This window comes from Ammospiza caudacuta, chromosome 2 (genome assembly GCF_027887145.1).
Source record: "Ammospiza caudacuta isolate bAmmCau1 chromosome 2, bAmmCau1.pri, whole genome shotgun sequence".
NCBI lineage: Eukaryota > Metazoa > Chordata > Aves > Passeriformes > Passerellidae > Ammospiza > Ammospiza caudacuta.
Window position 1 is genome coordinate 121,695,118 of NC_080594.1, and position 13,317 is coordinate 121,708,434.

Consider the following 13,317-nt stretch of genomic DNA (forward strand, 5'->3'; position numbering starts at 1 on the left):
GGGTGGTGACAGGGTGAGAGGCACAGGGTGAGGACTAAGGGCCAGGATGGCTGAGGAAAAGCTAAATTTTAGTGAATCTGCTTCCCAGTTATCCCTCAGCACAAGAACTTGGCAAAACTACCCAGAAAGGGGCAAAAGCAGGATTTTCATTGCAGACAGGCTCCTGCAGGATGGGCTTGCTGAGGGCAGAGCTTTCCTGGAGGATTTGCTCTGCCCCAGCCCTGGCTGGGCTCCATCCCAGCACAGAAGGGACCTGGGCTGGAGGGGACACTGGGGGAGAGACACTGAGGGGGACACTGAGGGGAACATTGAGGGGGACACTGAGGGGACACTGAGGGGAGATTGAGGGGACACTGAGGGGACACTGAGGGGACACTGAGGGAGGGACACTGAGGGGACACTGAGGGGAGATTGAGGGGACACTGAGGAGAGATTGAGGGGACACTGAGGGGGCACTGAGGGGAACATTGAGGGGGACACTGAGGGGGACACTGAGGGGAGATTGAGGGGACACTGAGGAGAGATTGAGGGGACACTGAGGGGGCACTGAGGGGACACTGAGGGGGCACTGAGGGGACATTGAGAGGGAACATTGAGTGGGACACTGAGGGGAGATTGAGGGAACACTCAGGCAGGGTCACCGAGGGGCCACTGAGGGAACACTGAGGTGGAACTGAGGGGACACTAAGGGGACATTGAGAGGGAACATTGAGTGGGACACTGAGGGGACACTGAGGGGAGATTGAGGGGACACTGAGGGGGACACTGAGGGGACACTGAGGGAGGGACACTGAGGGGAGATTAAGTGGACACTGAGGGGGACACTGAGGGGGACACTGAAGGGAGATTGAGGGGACACTGAGGGGATACTGAGGGGGCACTGATTAGGACACTGAGGGGACACTGAGGGGGACACTTAGGGGATACTGAGGGGGCACTGATTAGGACACTGAGGGGACACTGAGGGAGGGACACTGAGGGGAGATTGAGGGGACACTGAGGCGATACTGAGGGTGTACTGAGGGGAGATTGAGGGGACACTGAGGGGGCACTGAGGGGACATTGAGGGGGACACTGAGGGGAGATTGAGGGAACCACCATGGAGCTGTCCTGGCCCCGGGGCTCAGGCTGCTGGCCCATCCCGGCCCATCAGCCAGGACCCCCGCCCTGGCCGACCCCCGGGGCTCCCCTCTATCGGCCTGGGCAGCCCAGAGCCCCTCCCCAGGGCCGGCCCCGATAGCCCCGGGCTGCAGCCCCAGATAAGCCCGGCCCAGGCAGCTCCGGCTGTTTGGGGCCAGCAGGGTCAGCACGGGGGCTGGACAGACAGATGGACAGATTTCCATCCACACAGGATGCGGTTCTGATGTGGAATCATGCAGTGCTTGAGGCTGGAGGGACCCCAAATCCCACCCAGTGCCACCCCTGCCATGGCAGGGACACCTCCCACTGTCCCCAGTGTCCAGCCTGGCCCTGGGCACTGCCAGGGGCGCAGGGGCAGCCCCAGCTGCTCTGGGCACCCTGTGCCAGGGCCTGCCCACCCTGCCAGGGAGCAATTCCTCATTGCCAATGTCCCACCCAGCCCTGCCCTCTGGCACTGGCAGCCATTCCCTGGGTGCTGTCCCTGCAGGCCTTGTCCCCAGTCCCTCTGCAGCTCTGCTGGAGCCCCTGCAGGCCCTGCCAGGGGCTCTGAGCTCTCCCTGCAGCTTCTCCTCTCCTGTCCATGGGGTACATTGAGTTTTCCTATCGTGTTTCCTCTCAGGTCAGCTGAGAGCTGTTCCAGGACAGGAGTTCAGGGTCCCCTCCATCCCTGCCCGGTGCCCCAGTCAGGATTCACACGGACCAGGAGGATGGGACAGGACTCTCCTCAGGGCCCTTCCCTCTGCTCCTGCAGCCATGGTGCTGCTCTCCCCTCACAGTGCTCCTGTCCCCCTGGCCCCTGGGGGAGCCCAGGGCTCCATGGACAGCCTGAGCCGAGCCCTGCTGCAGGAAAAGCACCTGAGCCATGCCTGTTTGTGCTGTGCTGTGCTGGCAGCAGGAGGGGCAGAGCAGGTAGCCTCAGCCAGGTACCCCCAGACCCCTCAGAGTGAGGGCCTTGCTCTGCCTCAGCAGCTCCAGCACCCTTGGTGCCAGGCCAGGTGAGCTCTGAGGGGTCTCACAGTGCTCCCAGCACTGCACCTGCCACAGGTGAGGCTGGCTCTGTCCCTCACTGGTTTGCAGAAGCGTCCCTCCATCACATACCCCCACAAAAACTCCCAGCTTTGTCTGGGAACCACGAGAGCTGTCCTAGACTTCCCAATGCTGAGGAACGTGCTAACAAAAGGTTTTCTGTGTGTGAGGATGGCTCCAGGTCAGGCAAGGCCTTTTCTCCTCCTGCTCATGGCATGGCACCAGCTGGGCCAGGACGTGTTTTATAGGTCTTGTTGTGCCTTTACTGCCTTAAAGCCAGCAATGGATAGAGCTGTTCCCATGTTGTGGCTGGTTTGGGGAGGGCAGACCTGCCCTGGCTGCACATCTGACCCCAACCTGACACAGGGCTCTTATTCAAGTAGCAAAAGGGGCTCTGAAAATGGGGTGGAACCAGGGCAAATCCGCCTGCAGAGGCTGAGGGGTTGTTGGGGGGATGGAGGGAAGCTCCCCCTGCCCCAGGTGAGGCACTGGATCTGGTCCCTGGGGCAGCCCCTGGCAGAGCCTCTCCCACTGCCCCCACAGAGACCATGGGGCTCGTCCCAGCCCCTCAGGGGAGTCAGGGCTGGCCCGAGCTCCATCGCTCACTCACTCACTGCTCAGCTCTGCCCTGCACCAGCACTGGGCAGAACCAGGGAGCCCCAAACTGCAGCTGAGCTGGGGTGGGCACAGAGCACAGACCCCACAGACCCCACTATACCCAGCCCAGGGCGTGCTGCTCTCTGGGGCTCCTCTTCACACACCCAGGCAGAAAGGGAGCTCTGAGACCCGGGCCAGGATGGGGACCAGGGTCAGGATCTGGACCAGGGTCAGCATCAGGGGCAGGATCTGGACCAGGGCCAGGATCAGGACCAGGGCCAGGATCGGGACCAGGGCCAGGATGGGGACCAGGGTCAGGATCCGACCCAGGGTCAGGATCAGTGCCAGAGCCAGGATGGGGACCAGGGTCAGGATGGGGACCAGGGTCAGGATCTGGACCAGGGTCAGGATCAGTTCCAGGATCAGGACCAGGGTCAGTACTAGGACCAGCGTCAGGACCAGGGTCAGATTTGGGGTCAAGGTGAGAGGTCTCACCCCCATGCCCAGGACTGGAGCCCGTTCTCTGCAGTTTATGGGATGTTTATGGGCTCTGCCATCACAGACTGGTGGGATGAGTATGCAGAGGCTCAGGGTGCTGAGTCACGGTGCTGGCCCCAGCCTGGCCGTGCTCGGGGGTGATAACTGGGGTGGCACAAACAGGAGCCTTGTGGGCAGAGATAAGGCAGCCCCGGGCCCCAGGGCAGTGTCCCCTTTCTGCTGAGTCAGACTCTGACACAGCAGAAAACATTTCTGCTGAGCCAGAGGGGCAGCCAGGGAAAACAGACAGCTTTTTAAATGGATTCTTTATTTTGCTTAGCAGAACCAGGAGGGCAGCTCTGGACAGCAGAACCAGGAGGGCAGCACGGGCTGCTAGGGCTCAGGACCCTGCTCTGTCTGTGGGGCAGAGCCCTGGCAGGCTCAGGAGCTCTGCATTCCCAAAGGGATGGTAGGACACGTCCTGAGATCCAAAGGGATGGTGGGACATGTCCTGAGACCCAGCCCCTCCTCTCCATTCCCCTTCTGCTGCCCTGCTGCAAGTCTCGGGGCAGGGGGAGTGGAAGGTGCCAGCTGCTGCTGAAAACTTCCCTGTTTTCCTAAGAGAGGGAATTGTTCTTGTCCTCCTTCTCCTCCCCTGCTCCCCCTGTGCTGGCCACAGGCAGGGCTCCCTTGGGGAAACTGAGGCACAGAGGCTGCTCTCCAGAAATGCCATGAAATGCTCATGGCAGGGGCAGATCCCCTTCAGGACAGGGACATGTTTGCTGATCCATGTCCTGCTCCTAGCCAGGGACACAGCAAGATAAAAAGATAAAGCGTTCCTCAGAATGACAAGAATTCCTTAAAATCTTTAGAATTCTTTAATTAGAATCATGGCATCATGGCATCCCAGACTGGTTTGGGTTGGAAGGGACCTTAAAGCCCATTCATTTCTAACAGGACAGGGACACTTCCACTGTCTCAGGCTGCTCCAAGCCCTGTCCAGCCTGGACGTTCTGACGGGACAGTGATGCCCAGCCAGTCTGGGGTGGGAGTGTAGTGTCCCCCTGACCAACCCAGCCCCAGGCCAGGGAGGTGGGTGCTGAGCCTGGTGTGCTCCAGCCAAGCTCCTGCTGTGCTCCCAACCCAGCCTCTTCCTCTGGGACTGGGGAGCTTTTGGGTCTGTATGGTTCAGGGTGACCTGCAGGACTGTTTTGGGAAGCATGAATTCAACGGCACAACATTCACACAGCATCTCCTGTGACCCCAGGAGCGTGTGTTTTTCACAAGTCCCTTCCAAACAGGCCCTGACAGGGGGTCTGGAGGCTCTAGCACTGCCTGAGGAAGTGCCTTTTCCTTTCTGCTTGGAATGGGACAGCCTCTGCTGGTTCATGCCCAGGGGACCACAGACCTTTGGGGGATGCAAAAGGACCCACGGACCCTCGGGATGAGGTAAAAGGACCAGCCAATTTTTTGTTACCCAAACAGCAGCAAATCCGCTTTTCCAGGCAGGGAAACTGAGGCAGGGAGGGAAGACCAGCAGGAGTGACTGGGGCAGACCCAGTTTGTTCTCTTGGGACCCCCCCACCTGCCCCGAGACCCTGCTGCTCCCATCAGTGCCTGGATTTCCTGCAGTGGTGCTGGGGTTTGGCCACTCCAAGCCCATCCCTAATCATGGCTTTGGGTTTTGCACCAGGCAGGGTTTGGTGCTGAGCTCTGCTGATTTGGGGTTTCTCCACCCTCAGAGGTAAAAGCTGGGTGGGGTGCTGGTGTGGTGAGAGGCAGAGGGAGCAGAGCAGAGCTGGGGGTGAGCTGCCCCTACCCTACAAGGCTCACCTTACCCCACTCAGTTCCAGAGGTGCCCCAGGCACGAGGCTGGAGCCACGGGGCAGCTGCTTCCAGGTGTGGGAAGCACCTGCACCCCTGTGCCCAAAACCCCTGCCCAAATCTCCTTGTTCTGCACCCTCCCAGCCCCGGTAGCCCAGGGACCTCCTCCGTGCCCAGTTTGTGCATCCCTGCTGGGAGCCCAGTAAATAACTCTGTGATTTGAGGCTGCACCCGCCGGCCCCAGGGCTGGTGTGTGGCACAAAAGGGCTGAGATAAGGCCCTTCCCCAGCCCCCTGCAGCATCCAGCACGGCTGGGCAGAGCTGGGGCCAGGGAACACGGGATGGGGCACAGCACAGGTTCGGGGCGCTCAGGGCTGGCCTCTGGCACCTCCTGTCTCTCGGGGTGCACACTGCACTGCAGCTGTGCTGCTCTCGCTGCTGCTGCTGCTGCCTGAAGGTGACTTTCTTCTCCTCCTTCCATTCTGTGTGATGTGGGGATGGTTGTTGGAGAACCTTCCCCACCTTACAGCCAGCAGCTCTGTGCAGGGAAGCAGGGATGGCTGGGAGAGGAGCTGTCCCTTTGTTCTTTTTAAGCTTTTCTAAGCCTTCTGATGTTTAAATTCTTGTAACGAACTTTCCCACACACTTTATGCAAATAACTTATTGTTTTGCATTCTTTTATAGAGGAAAAGAAGTTCAATGGACTGTTGGTTTGGCCAGTGTCATTGGAGAGGTGGCACTGTCACCTTCCAATCCACTGTCACTTTTGAAAATCTATAAAGGCTGGAGTCAGAAATTAAACACCTTCTTTTTTGCCTTAGAGAGCTGCATGTCTCCATTGTTTTCTTTTAAAAATAATACAGGGACAGGGAGCAGCGCCTGCAAAGCCCCAGCTCTGGAGCTGGAGAGGGGACAGTGGGGCCCAGGGCCTGTCCCTGTCCCTGCTCAGGCTGCTGCTCTGCTCTGGGCTGCAGAGTGCCCACAGTGATGGAACCAGGCGGGCGAGGGTCGTGTCCTGCCCGGGCCATGCCTGAGGAGGAGCAGGGCCAGGTGCTGCTGGCCATGCCCACGTGGCACTGCTGCTCTGGTGGCCCTGGGGACAGGCACAGCTCTCGGGGACCACCGGGCCCAGGCAGCCCATGGTCCCCAGCCATCCAGGCTTGGCCCCGTGCATGTGAGGGGCTGGATGGGGGTCACAGGAGGGGAAGGGTCCGGGCCTGGCAGAGCCACCCTGCACACCTGGGCTGGGGTCCCAAACAGGAGCTGACACTGGAGCAACTCCTGGGTTTGCCAAGGGACCTTCACGGAACTGTGGCTTTTGGGCTCAGCTGCTGTTTGAGCCAGAAACCAGGTGGTTTCTCTTAAAAATTACACCAGTTCTGTCCTCCCTGCTTTGTCTCTGCTTCACCTGGAGCGTTTTGCCTGGCTCAGTCTGCACGGCTGGAAACAGCAGCCATTCCACAATTAGCAGGCGCTAATGAGGCTGCTGGAGCTTCCAGGGGATGCTGCAGCTCTGCCTCCTCAGCTGGCCCGTTTAGAGTGGGAATCACAGAATCACAGACAGCTTTGGCTTGGAAAGGACCCTAAAGGCCATCTCATTCCACCCCCCTGCACTGCCATGCCGTGTCCCCAAGTGCCACTTCTGAGACAATCCCTGCCCAGAGATCCTGGCAGAGCCTTGTCCACAGCTGAGACCCCCTGTCCTCCCCCTCAGAGCTGCCCTCAGACCCTGTCCCGTGGGAAGGAGCTCTGGGACACACCGTGGGTGGCAGGGGCTTCCCCAGCCTCAGAAAGGGTGAGACAAACCCACAGGAGAGCCCCTGGGTGCCCAGACAGCCTCTGGGTCTGGCACTGTGGGTTTTCCTTGTGCCCAAACCTTGGGGTTTGAGCCCTTGGGTTCCCAAAGAGCCTCTGGGTCTGGCACGGAGGAGACGCTGTGGGTTTTCCTTGTGCCCAAACCCCTCCATGGGCACCTGCCCGTGGCCAGGCTGGGACAGGCAGCGCCAGCCCGAGCTCCTGGGGCAGCATCTCCAGTCTGGTGCTCAGGAGGGTAACTGGGAGCCTGGAGGGTGACTGGGGAGCCCCCAGGGTAACTGGGGAGCCCCAAGGGTAATTGGGAGCCCCCAGGATAACTGGGGAGCCTGGAGGGTGACTGGGGAGCCCCCAGGGTAACTGGGGAGCCCCAAGGGTAACTGGGAGCCCCCAGGGTAACTGGGGAGCCTGGAGGGTAACTGGGAGCCCCCAGGGTAACTGGGGAGCCTGGAGGGTGACTGGGGAGCCCCCAGGGTAACTGGGATCTCGGGGACAGCCGCGGGGCCCGAGCTGGGTGCCGTGTGCCCCTGAGAGGGAAGGAGCGGGCCGGGGTCCCCTGGGCAGCCCCCCCTGCCCCGTGCCGGGCCCGGCCCCGCGGGGCGAGCGGCGGAGCGCGGCTCGATGCCTCCCTCTGCCGGGGCTGCGGGCCCAGCGGGGCGGCGGGGCCCGAGCGGCCCGGGGAGCGCGGCGTGGGGATGGGCACCGGGGAGGGGGGATGCGGGATGTGAGATGCGGGATGCGGGATGTGAGATATGGGATGTGAAATGTGAGATGCAGGATACGGGATGCGGGATGTGGGATGCGGGATGTGAAATGTGGAATGCGGGATGTGAGATATGGGATGTGAAATGTGAGATGCAGGATACGGGATGCGATGCAGAATGCGGGATGTGGGATGCGGGATGCGGGATGGGAAAAGTGAGATGCAGGATATGGGATATGATGCAGGATGTGAAATGTGGGATGTGGGATGTGGGATGTGAAATGGGAGATGCAGGATACGGGATGCGATGCAGGATGCGGGAGGCAGATGTAGAGGCAGGAGATGGGATGAGATGCAGAATCCAGGGTCAGGAGGCAGCTGCAGGATGCAAGAGGCAGGTGGGGGATGTGGAAAATGCAAATGCAGGAGGTGGGTGTGGATGCAGGATGAGGGAGGTGGGATGCAGATGTGGATGCAGATATGGATGGGGATGCAGATGTGGATGCAGGAGGAGGGAGGTGAGATGAAGATGTGGATGCAGGATGAGGGAGGTGGGATGCAGATGCAGATGGGGATGAGGGATGTGGATGCAGGATGAGGGAGGTGGGATGCAGATGGGGATGTGGATGCAGGATGAGGGAGGTGGGATGCAGATGCAGATGGGGATGAGGGATGAGGGAGGTGGGATGCAGATGTGGATGCAGGATGAGGGAGGTGGGATGCAGATGGGGATGGAGATGGGGATGTGGATGCAGGAGGAGGGAGGTGGGATGCAGATGGGGATGGAGATGGGGATGTGGATGCAGGAGGAGGGAGGTGGGATGCAGATGTGGATGCAGGATGAGGGAGGTGGGATGCAGATGGGGATGTGGATGCAGGATGAGGGAGGTGGGATGCAGATGGGGATGTGGATGCAGGAGAAGGGAGGTGGGATGCAGATGGGGATGGGGATGCAGGATGAGGGAGGTGGGATGCAGGTGTGGATGAGGGATGCTGCAGTCCCTGCTGCCCCCATCACGCTGTGGCCTCGGGCTGCACTGGGGGCTCCCCAGGTCCCCAAGGAGAGGAACCATCTCCACAGAGTCACACAGGCTGCCCCATGCCAAATGCACCCAGAGGCTCTCGGTGCCGTGTCAGACCTTTATGAAAAGTTTTTTTCTTCCATTCTTCTTCCTTTTGTCACATTCCTCCTTTTCCTGGAGCAGGAGGACAGCCCAGAAATCGAGTCCCCGAGAGGCTGCTCTCCTGCACAGCCTCTGCAGAGGAACCTCAGCAAAGCTCAGTCAGAGCCAGGACCCACGTGCCTTGGGGAGGTCTGGGGGATCCCTGCCACCACCTCCCTGCCCCAGGGATCACGGAATCATTAAAGTGGCAGAGAAACCATTTACAAGGCCTGCAGGGACAGCACCCAGGGAATGGCTGCCAGTGCCAGAGGGCAGGGCTGGGTGGGACATTGGCAATGAGGAATTGTTCCCTGGCAGGGTGGGCAGGCCCTGGCACAGGGTGCCCAGAGCAGCTGGGGCTGCCCCTGCACCCCTGGCAGTGCCCAAGGCCAGGCTGGGCACTGGGGACAGTGGGAGGTGTCCCTGCCATGGCAGGGGTGGAAGGAGATGATCCTTCAGGTCCCTGCCACCCAAACCAGTTCCTGATTCCATGATTCTCTGCTGTGCCTTTCCCTTTGTGCCTGGGAGCCCCAGGCAGGCCTGTGGCAAACCCACCGGGTGGTGGTCTCACAGCTTGCCCAGCCTGTCTGGGATGGTGCATCAGGCAGGAATCCACCTCGAGGTGGGGCCTCCCTCCCTTGTCAGCTCCTCTGCAGCCCCTCAGAGCTGCTCCTTAAAGCTGCCAGTCTCTGGGAGCTTCATCTGCTTTTGTGGTTAATCTTTAACTCCCCTTTGTGCCCACAAGAATAACTGTTCTCACTGATAACCCCTGGCTGATCCCTGTGATCCCTGTGGGCTCTGCTCCCTAATTAACTGATGGAAATTGCTGATATCCCTGGCACAATAGCGTGGATATCCAGCACTCTGCCATAGAATATTTTAGACTTTATTGAGGTATTTATTCATTCTTTTTTTAGCAAATAAAGCAGGCACAGCCTCATTCTCCATTAGACCTTTTTGTGGGAGGGAAATCAGTAGAGGAAATTATGTTTGGTTCAAATATTTATGCTGTGACATCACTCAGGGTATGGGCATTTCTCCAAATTAACCACATACAGTGTGCAAAGCACAAGGCCACATCTGACCATAAAAAAGGCATACACAGAGTCATGGAATCATGGAATGGTGTGGATTGGAAGGGACCTTAAAGTCCACAGAATCAGAGAATCATAGAGCAGAATCATGGAGTGCCAGCTGTGCCCCACGGGCACCTTGTGCCCAGCCAAGAGCACTCAGTGCCACCTCCAGGGCACACCTGCAGGGATGGGCACTGCAAAGCTCCCTGGGCAGCCCCTGCCAAGGCCTGAGCTCCCTTTCCATGGGCAAATTGCTGCTGCTGTCCAAGCTGAGCCCAGCCTGAGGCTCTATCATTGAGAGAATTCACAACTCTCAGGTAGAACTTTAGCATCCAGGTCTGTGCAGTAATTCCAGTTGGCACCAGCTGATGAGCTTGCCCTTCAATTTTAACACAATTTCTGCTGTCTTTCTGGGCTGTGTGACCCCACCACCCCTGTGAGCCTCCAGCACAGACCCCCAGCTCCAGCCCAGCTCATGTCATGACCGTGGGGTCACATTTGGCTTCCTGCAGCTTTCTGGTGCTGCAGGACTGACCTGATTTTTGCTCTGTACACAACTGGAGTCATGGCAATGGGACCAGCAGCAGATGCTGGCCATGAGAATGTCAGCACTGGGAGAAGAATTTTTCACCAATTTGTGAATCTTGGGCAGGCTGATCACTGCAATGCTGGGGATTAGCACAGCACAGGTGTGGGAAGTGCAGGTGTTCAAAGCCCTGCTCTCAGTGGTGGACAAAGTGTGCATGGAATCATCTTGTCAAGGGTAAAGCAGGGAATACATGGAAGTGTGTGTGACGCTGTTCACAGGGGTCCGAGGATGAGGGAAGAGACGAGGATCTGACTCCATGTTTCAGAAGGCTGATTTATTATTTTATTATATATATTACATTAAAACTATACTAAAATAATAGAAGAAAGGATTTCATCAGAAGGCTAGCTAACGACAGAGAGCAAAGAATGAAAACAAAGGTTTGTGGCTCGGCTCTCTGTCTGAGCCAGCTGACTGTGATTGGCCATTAAATAGAAACAACCACATGAGACCAATCCCAGATGCACCTGTTGCATTCCACAGCAGCAGATAACCATTGTTTGCATTTTGTTCCTGAGGCCTCCCAGCTTCTCAGGAGGAAAAACCCTAAGGAAAGGATTTTTCATAAAAGTTGTCTGTGACAAGTGTGCATGGAATACATCTTGTCAAGGCTAAAACACAGAATACATGGAAGTGTGCATGGAATATATCCTGTCGAGGCTAAAGCAGGGGGATTGGCATTAAACTCCCCCAGGCTGTGCAGCACCTGCAGCCCATCGCTGCCTGCTGACTGGGACACCCAGCCCCAGTGCTGGCCAGGACTGGGCAGTGTGGGGCTGCTGGGAGGCCAGTGCTTCCCATCTTGGGTCTCTGCTGCTCACAGTGACCCCGAGATGTGTCACAAAGTCTCTGTTCCCAGCCCGGCAGTCAAAGGAATCAGGGCTCTTCAATTCTCATTCTCAAGGTTGTTTATTTATCTTATCTATAAAATTCTTTCTCCTGACCTGCCAAGGACGCTCAGCAGGACAGTCCAGGCACTCTGCCTGCCCCCAGGGCAATGTTATCTTTTATACTAAAAACTACGTGTACAATGTTTACAATAACCTCCCGACACCTATCACGTATGTTAGACAGTGAGCTTCTACTCTAAACCAACCCAAAAGTGCCACCATCACAGCAGAAGATGGAGAACATGAAGAAGAACAAGAAAGGCTGGACATGCCCAGATTCTTCCTCCATCTTGCCCCCTGAACCTCCTTTCCAAAAACCCCAAAAATCTATTTTTCACCCTGTGATAAGTTCACTAACATTCTATTTAAGCTTTCATGGCTTGCAGAGCTTCATCTAAGGTTGGTAACTTGCTTCATGGGTCACAATCAAACCCACAGGGGCATTCTGGGCTCTGTGCCAGGGTCTCTGAGCCCCTGACAGGGGTTTGGCAGTCCAGGACAGCCAGAGGGGTGTCCTGAATTCTGACACTGCCCAGCCTGAGAGCCCCACTCAGGCTGAGATCAGCACTGTGTGCTGGCCTGGGACAGCCAGCCCCAGTGCTGGGCAGGACTGAGAGCCCCACTCAGGCTGAGACCAGCACTGTGTGCTGGCCTGGGACAGCCAGACCCAGTGCTGGACAGGGCCGGGCACTGTGGGGCAGTGGGAGCCCAGTGCTGCCCAGCCCCACTGCCCCAGAGATCAGCCCCAGCCACCTCCCTGCAAGGTCTCCTGGTGACCTCGGGCTCACTGGCAGCCACCAGGACCCCAGGCCCTTCTCCAGCTCTCCCTTCTAGTGAGATCATAATAAAAGCCCCGATTATAATGAAATTTAACCCAAAGTCTGTGGCACAGGTCTGCTCAGGCCCAAAGGCACAGCACAGTCTGTCCTCAGGCTCTGGTTTATTGCTGCTAAAATTGGTTACTGATGGCAAGGAGCTGCTGTGACTCACTGGGTGTTTGCATTCTGTGGGGTTGACTTCCCAAGCACCTTCCCACCTGGAGCTCAGGATCTGTTTCCATGGCAGGGAGGTGATCAGTGCCCAGCTGTGCCAGGCTGCAGTGCCACCCTCAGCCCCCTCTGGCAGCCCTGAGCCTCCTCAGCCTCCCACGGGAGCTGCCATCAGCACAATCCTCAGGGAACAGCCTCCCCTGACACTGAAGAGATTCCTTTCTTCTCTGGAACTTCATTGTCTTCTACTGGAAGGTGTGCCTGCCTCTGCCAGGGTAGGACTGGATGGGTTTTAAGGTCCCTCCCAGCCCAAACCCTTCTGTTGGAACACATGAAATAAAAGCCTCCCCGAGTCCTTCAGAGACAGGAAGGAATGCAGGGATTGAACTGGAACCTTTAGAGAAACTGAAATATATTAATCCTCACAGACATGAAGTAGGAGTGTAAGTTTTGGTTTAAAGTAAGTAGAAATACATCTTAAGAGACTGTGCTAGCAGTAAAAGGCCCTAAAGCCTAGTTTAAAGTTCAGTAGTGATACCTTGCACAACATTAACTGGGCTCCAGACATCATGAAAACATAGCAGAACACTGCTTGCATTTCTGGATAGAACAGGCAGAACCATTTGTGTGAGCAGATAGAACTGTGTGTGTAGGTTTTGGGTAAGGACTGACTCTGCTTTCACACATTAGAATTAAGCCAGGAGAGGTGTAGGAAGAATGTTTTAGGATTGTGTTTTCAGCTGATTATATGACTTATGAATAAAATCCCCCTGTATTGGGGTAAATGAGGTAGCAGTGGCTGCTGCTGCTTCTGCTGTTGTTGTGACTGCATGTGCCCACACCAAGAGCAGGATGCTGGATGCCAGGTGGGGAATGTTTCCTACAAAAAGTGTCCCCAAACCCGGGCAGTGCCTCAGGACCACCTGCTTGGATTAGTGCTGGAGCCAGGATGAATGCTGGTGATCTCCTTTCCTACCCAAGCTCTCTTTCACACTCTCCTGCCTCCCTCTTTCACTTCTGTCTTTTATTTC